The 8,028-nt window shown below is 32.4% G+C and overlaps 1 protein-coding gene across 1 annotated transcript in view; it reads left to right on the forward strand.

The window, feature by feature from the left end:
* Positions 1–8,028, forward strand: part of COL5A2 (collagen, type V, alpha 2) — a 126,200-nt gene that overhangs the window by 17,976 nt on the left and 100,196 nt on the right. The gene's annotated exons all lie outside the window — the stretch shown is intronic.

Here is an 8,028-nt window from a genome sequence, read left to right on the forward strand (position 1 = left end):
CAGTGATTTTTGACCAAACTCTTGGTAAATTTTTATTTCCTGCATGACTACCACAAAACACTTTGTTCTACTGAAAATAGCTCATATTTTATTTTTGTCATCCAAACACATTACATCCCAAGTTTACTATTACCTTTACATACGAAATATATTTGGAAGGAAAAGATAATCTTGTTTGGATTAGGTGTCAGGTTAGCCAAGTGGCACAAATATCACTTCCTCTAGTATAAGACGATGACTGGATTCTGTGGTTGCGATTATTGTTCAGGAAATATGCTAAAACTATATTCCTTGTTGGACTTTTTAATTAAATGTTTTTAGCATGCCCTGTTAGCTCAGTGAATATTTTAAATGCTTTTGTGCCACTTTTTTTTTTTTTGCTTTTATTTCGTATTAAACTTAAAATGTGTTCCTAGTTGTATTGGTTCATGTACCTAATTCGAACATGGCTGTGTGTGGGCTTCACAACAAGCAATTCTTGAACACCAACAGGATGCTCAAAAATTCTACTTCATTTTGACATGTCTGAGATACTCAAATGGCCTTACCTGGAGATAACATCAGATTCCACAGGTTAGGGATTCAGTTTCACAAAACTTCCCACTCCCTTTCTTATGCCACTGACAAACCTGAACCATGAACTCACTGGCTATAAATTATATATTTACACTGTTTAACAGCAAATTATTAGAATAACCATTAGATAATATGCTTATTATATTACTTAGTGTGAATTGATAGTGGATTTGAAAACTTCAGAGGATGATGTGATTTTACACTGTCAGCTTAATGGAACTTATTCTTAGATAACAAATTTAAATATTTGGTACGAATATATAGTAAAGACATTAATTTATACATTTTTGGGATTAACAAATGACTAATTTTCTCCATTAATCTATCAATGTATGATAATATTTTGCCTATTTAATATGTCTCATTGGGAAAATCTCTCCAAAAAAGCAAGAACACCGGATTCTTTTTAAATAAATATATAAAAACAAGGTCATCTATGTATCAGAAAACTGATGTTTTACACTCTTTAAGTCTTGACAGCTCTTTATAAAAGGATAATATTTCAAAAAAACATTTTATATTGGCTGGTTTCAGCCATAATATAAATTTTAACTTGATAGTGCTTTTTATTCTTTTATTTTTAAAATTGTACAATCTTAAATATAGTAAAAAATTATTTCCCTAAAAAAGGAAATTTAAAATTTATTTATTCAACAAACATTTATTGGGACCAATGAGGTAGACAAAATTCCTAGTTTGGGAGTACAAGGATGAGTCTGTCTCTTAGCTCATGGGAATAAAATTCTACTGCAGGGTGTGAATGAAATAATGACACTTCAAAGTTGTTTATGCTCTAATACCTGTAACTTGTGGCTATGTTACCTCCTACTACAAAGGAGAATTGAGTTTACAGAGAGCATGATGGTTGTTAATCTGCTAAATTTAGCAGAGTTACATTAACTTGAATTAACTGGATGGATCCAATGTAAAACACCAGTGGCATTATGAAAGGAAAAAAGGAGTCAGAAGAAATGGAATCAAAGAAAATGTGATAATGAAAGCAAGGGTCAAAGTCAGAGAGAGATTTGAAGATGTTGGTTACGAAAACTTAGGGAAGACTGGAAGTCAAGGAATATAAGTGGCTTCTAGAAATTGGAAAAGGCAAAGAAATGAATTTATTTCTAACAGCTTCTTTCACACATTGATTGTAGTTCCCTTTAACCTCATTCCAGACTTCCAACCTCCAGGACTTTAAGAATAAATTTGTGTTTTCAGTCAGTACATTTGTAGTAATTTGCTATAGCATCAAAATGAAACCAACAAAACAATGTAAAAATGGAAGAAGAAACTGGCAGCATGAACCAGAGAAATGTTAGTATAATATGGACAGACCTAATGTTCCTGACTTCTAAGGTGGCAGCGAACCGTGAGTCAACAATTATAGGAAGCCTCTAGCATCTGGGAATGGTGATGGAAAGCAATGTCAACCCCTTGATTTTAGACAGAAGGACCCATTTTGAGACTGTTTTCTGACTGACAGTAAGATTATGATTTGGTGGTGTTTTAGGCCATAAATTTGTGGTAGTATATAAAGCAGTAATTGAAAGTTAATACAGCAGGATAAGAGAAAATGTAAGCAATTTCTTGTAACAAATTTTTTGATAAGTATTATGAAAGAGTTAAAATGAAATAGAAATTTGGAACTGTGCATTCCATAATATCTACTAACCACTTGTAGTTAGCTATTTAATATAATATGAACTTAATATATTTTATATCATATTTTATATGATGTGATATAGAACATTTAAGAATCTCCTTGTGTGACTATATATACATATGTATGTATATATGCATGTATTTGTGTGCATGTATATATACATGTGTATATATATGTATATATGATCATAAAAACCTCTCAGTGTGCTTTGATGAAATGATTGCATTTTATTTTCGGGTATTCTTTAATTAATTGTATTATACAGTATTCATTTAAATTTTATCAGTGGAACAAGCTGAAGTCAGCACTATAATTGTGGCCCTCTTAGCAAATGGAGATCTTCAATGAACTTCTACTAAATAGTTTGAACTAGAACTTCATCTTGATAGTGTATTTTTGTTTTAATTATTGTTGCTATAATATTCATTTCCTTATTCTTTTTAAATTTATGTTAATGATACTTTTAACTATTATGTCTTATAGAATTAAAAAAAATAGAGTTTCTGGTGTGGTTGCCTTCTTTAAAGAACCTAGAGGTTATTTTTAGTGTGTGTGTGTCTCACCTAAATAATTTTTTTGCTTGATCACTTGTGTTAATTTTATTCTTTTAAACTATTTTTTTCAGGATGATATAACATTGACTCATAAAGTATGTCATTATTAGCATGATTGAGAGTGCCAGAGTCTGTAGTCAGTGGGTTGCAATTTTCCATAGTCAGGGAATATTGAATAGCTCTTACTCAAAATTGATGCAGTATCTCAAGAGGTCTATATGGGAACTACCTTTTAAGGCAAATGCATCTTGCTGGTGAAAGTGATGGAGGATGATTTCCAGATGTTGAAATGCTTGTTTTGGCAACTGTTACAGAAAACTGAAACATGTCTTGCCAGAACAACCAGAAGGGATGTGAAGCACTGATGTAATAGGGATCAGGCATATGGCAAGCCAGGCAAGCAGAACTCCGAAAATATAGATAGAGGGGAGATAGTTGAACCAACAGAGCAAAATTTAAAGTAGCATTAATTGATTGTAGAGATATGTGTTCCTCTTTACTGGGATGCACACACAGGCTTATCATTGCTGGACAGGCCAGTTACTCCTCCTTGAACCTTCATTATCTTTCCTGTTACTGTGATGTCAGTATGTTGATCAAGATGGCAGATATGTTTGTTAAATATTACATGGTTAGTAGAACATTCATAACTGAATTCAAACCAATTTGTCTTTTGATACTGAGTTCACTATTTACTACCAGGTTGGCCTTGACTGAGTTGCTAAACCTCTGAATAGTTCAGTTTCTTCATCTGTACAATGAGGTTATAATATAATTGCCAAAGGCCTGTCGTGAGAATGAAATGAAAGAATGAATGTAAAGTGCATGCAAGAATGAACTGCTATCCATCCCTGCAGCCACCCTCATAATAAACTTTTTGTCCAATTAGGAAAAGCACTTTTTCAGAAGACATCTGAATACTGAATATAATGTTGCTAGACTTACATTTGGATATTTTTTAGCCACTTTAACTTTTTGTGAGCTCTTGAGCAACCAGGTATGATGTCTGCATTTCAGGCACACCTGATGATATTTCCTAAAGGTGAAGAAAATACAAAAGTAAAAATTGAACTATAATATTTCCCTGTATACACATGGTACTTTTACTCCAGGAAGGTTTGAAGTCTAATTATGAGTGGAGCTATATATTTCTTTAATCTATGTGTTGATTTTTAAATGTCGACTGTAGTTGTCATTCCACTCTAGTCAAACATTTATAAACATTTCAAGATTAAACTCCCCCATGTTTCTTTCATGCTTGTTGAGATCTTTGACTTTACTTCTAAAACGTTTTGATTTCTCTCCTCCCCCTTATTGTACTCTGTTCCAGTTTCTTTCTGCAATAGAGTTTTTTTTTTCCCCCTCCAATATTTGTGTTAAGAAGACTGGTCCTGGGCCAGAAAAAGAAAGTCTCTTCCAAAGACCAGCCTCTGCAGGAGTTGGAATCTAAAAACCTGATTTATACTCCAACCATGTCCCCAAGAATAGAGTAATGGGAGCCAGTATAACAGGAAGAGATCCCTGTGGGGAACTAGCTGTTTCCACACGTGCTGGCTATGTTCCACAAGAATTTTCTTGGGAAGGTTTGAAGTCTAATTTTGAGTGGAGCTACATTTTGTGTTGGCATTCCTGCCATGTGCCAACATACCACATAAGCTTCCCATACTTCTCACCATCCTAATTCTGAAGAAATACCATTGAGGTGCAATTCAGAATATTGGGGGATCATGGCTTTTGTGGTCTGGAAGCAGTAAAGTACTGAAAACTTACCCATTATACTTGGAGTTAGAAACAAATTCTAACTCCAAATTCTAACAAATTCTAACTTCTGAATTGTAAGATTTATCTCTTTAAGTCTATTATATTAACAAAGTTGCAGTGCAGTTCTCTTTAGTATGAATAGACCTAACAATGTAACTTTCAAGTAAAATCCATAGTTATATGATTCTTGAAGAAGAAAAGACTTGACTTTTGAAATCAAAATGACTTTTATATCATTTCTTACAAGGATGTAGTTTTATCAGAGTTTTCAGGAATCATGATTTAGTCAGTTGAAGAAGTTCAGTTACCACCGAATTTTATAAATGATTAGAGAGAATAAGAGAAGGAACTCTAGTGTTGTTTTAATTTTTTTTTTTTAAATTGAGGTAACTGGTTTATGTAATGATGTAAAAGTATAGGATCACATCCTTTGGGCTTATATTACAGCACCACTCCTACCACCAAAGCACCCATAATTCTCAACCATGTTCTATTGTGCCCTTTCTCCACTTATTTTTTGAAGTTAAAAAATTAAGAAAAAGTTACAGAGGAATTATGTCTTTTGCTGTTTTGCTTAGAATTTAAACAACCTGGCAACTCATGAAAGGAAATAAGCTAACTGAAATGAAATCTTAGAAAAGCAATAGCTAACTATCACATGTTTATTTAATTTATAGATTACCTAGATCATGACTTCTTTAGCATTGGACATGTAGTCACACCTTCAATGATAGTCAAAGTCCAATTACAGTCACTAATTGCTTTTCTTGAAAGGACCTGTTATCTAGATTATGAGAGCCTCTACTCAGAAGGCTGCATTTGTCATTATGCCTTTATTAAATGTAAACCATGAAGCCATTTTGAGACAGAATATCATACCTTTTGTTTTAGAGAAAATTTTATTTTAAAGATGGTGCATTTGGAAACATGTCCAGGGAAGAATATATTTATTCTATTCTAATGCAAGTGTTAAGTGATTAACTCTATAGCAGAGAAGCTAAGAAGGAAAAATAGCAAGGCGGTGCCTTTTTAGTATCTTAAAATATTTGAATGGAATCCATGTGGAAATGAACTAGATATATTTCGATATATTTCTTCTAACTTCAGTAGGTCAATGTTGCTTCATGTGTTAGGCAATATAGGTAGCTTGACCTTAGCTGCTGAATAAACTATTGCATGTTTGTTGAATTTCATTAAAGACTACTCTGACCTGCTCTGTATTCTCTTTAGAAACATTCTCTAAAATGTCATTTGGGACTCTTTCTGGAGAATCTTTTTAACAATTTCACCTAACTGAATATAGAGTGCGTGCCTATGGAGGTGGCGAAGTCTCCATCTCTCAAAGTAATCAAGCAGAACTTTTGTAGTTACTGAGAGATGCTGCTGAAGGAATTCCTAAGAAGCTGAACTAAATAGCTTCTTGTTCTCATTTGATGCACTGTATAAATGAATTTAGTGTTCAAGGAACGAAAGACAAACTTCATGAGTTCATTATAGAACAAAGATCTGAGAATGGAGGTGGTGTGTATCGGGAAGCAAAGCATTTATTGTATTCAAAAAATTCTTTCTCTTTCATGAATTTTATTTAATGGAGGTAATAAAATCCAAACTTGGTTTGGACTGTATTTTTTTCTATAAAATACAAAATAATGGTAGACTACAGAAATACTGATGTTTCAAACTAACACTTAAAAGTTTTGAGAACTTAAAGGGCTTTTTAAATTTGCATCTTCAGAACCATTTGTTTTTCAGAGAGAAGTCCTTTCTCTGCACCATGTCAAGGATTTTTATATTGGCATGACAGAAATAAATTTATGTTTGTGCGTGATACATGACAGCATGATTTTGCTTCACTTCCTGTGCTGCCGCTTGTCATCTAAGAGCACTTTGGGTATAATTTATTGCCCGTTAAGCCATCTCCAAAGTACAATTGTAAAAGGAAACAATCATAACTGTTTAGTAGCTAAACAATTGGTTGCTTTCATTTGACCTTGCTGTGGACTGTGAGCCTGTTAGTTTGATTCCTGAAGGCATACACATTGTTCAGGAATGTTTGCCAGTAATGAGTGAGGCTAGTTTTCCATATTGACCTCATACATAATTACATAAATTAAAGCAAACCATAACAACCAAGGCTACATATAAAATACACATCACAGAGGGATTTTAAAGCCATTGCATTGCACTAAGCTTGAAATTACATAGTTATATGGCACATACATCATTTCTGAAAAGTGTATGTTTAAGTCTCTACTATAACTTTACAAAGAACACTAAATAAAAGGCTCTGTTTTAGTAAGTATTATCATGGAGTTTTTCTTTAGAAAAATTTGGCTATGAAGAGGAATGTCAGTATAGAAAGCCACATATTTATTCTAGAAGCTAATGACTTGATGATAGAAATTTCTAATGTTAGCCTTCCATACTTGAAATCACTAAATACTTAGAAAGAAAAAGGGAAGTGCAGACCTTAGATCTTAACCTACTGGAAAGATCAGCCATTTTTTTAATTCACTTGTAGTTTCTTCATTTTTCACATGATCAAAATATAATGATATTTAGGTAAGTCAAAGTTAATTTTAGAGTTAAAGTATCATGTGATGTTTTCATTAGTCATATATTAGTTTATTTTTTAATGTAAATATGTCATCATAGTGTATTCTATTAGACCTCTGAAAATGAAAATGTATTTTATGTGACTATCAAAAAAATCATGTGCTTTCAGAATTAAGTGGAATTTAGATACAATATTAAAAAATAGAAGTAAATTATTTTAGATTGTGGGAAGCTAAACGTTTTAATCAGCAAAATATTAAGCTATAAGATCTTGAATTAGCAAGTGCTACTGTATTTTTCATTTCTGAAACAATCTTGTTTGATGTTTATAGAAATTCAGTTCTGGTTGTCTTCATCACTAGTTTCTCAAACAACATACAGGACAAAATGTGAGAAAATACCCCAAAATTTATGTATCAAGTTTTCTTTTGGATAAAAAGAAAGTATAATGCTTTGGCTATAGAAATAACATTTTTCAAGCTTTTACTTGGGGAATGTAATTAGTATTTTTTTGTTGAAGACGATGTCCAATTAAAATGAGCTTAACAACCACTCGTATTTAAAAAAATTGCCTTTGGTTAAGGTTATGGTCTGAGTTATTAATCCATAACTGGAATCAAATTTGTTCTGTGAACAGTCTTTGCACAACAATGAAGATTCAACTAAATCTATAATTCTAGAATGTGTGGAGTAAAAGACTTTTAAAGCTACTCAACATTTCTTTACACCTTATGTGGTAATCCTAGTCATAGCTAAATATTGATTATTGTACTTCATAATTTACTGCTATAGTGGAAGGCAAAACAATTTAATGTTTTAAATTCTGTATTTACATCTTTCAATTCTCAGTTCACACCTTCCATGACTTACTCTACATCTTTGGTTTATCACACACTTAGCTTCATTTTCTTTGCCTGGAAG

Source organism: Condylura cristata, unplaced genomic scaffold (genome assembly GCF_000260355.1).
Source record: "Condylura cristata isolate star-nosed mole 26May11 unplaced genomic scaffold, ConCri1.0 scaffold00002, whole genome shotgun sequence".
NCBI classification, from domain to species: Eukaryota; Metazoa; Chordata; class Mammalia; order Eulipotyphla; family Talpidae; genus Condylura; species Condylura cristata.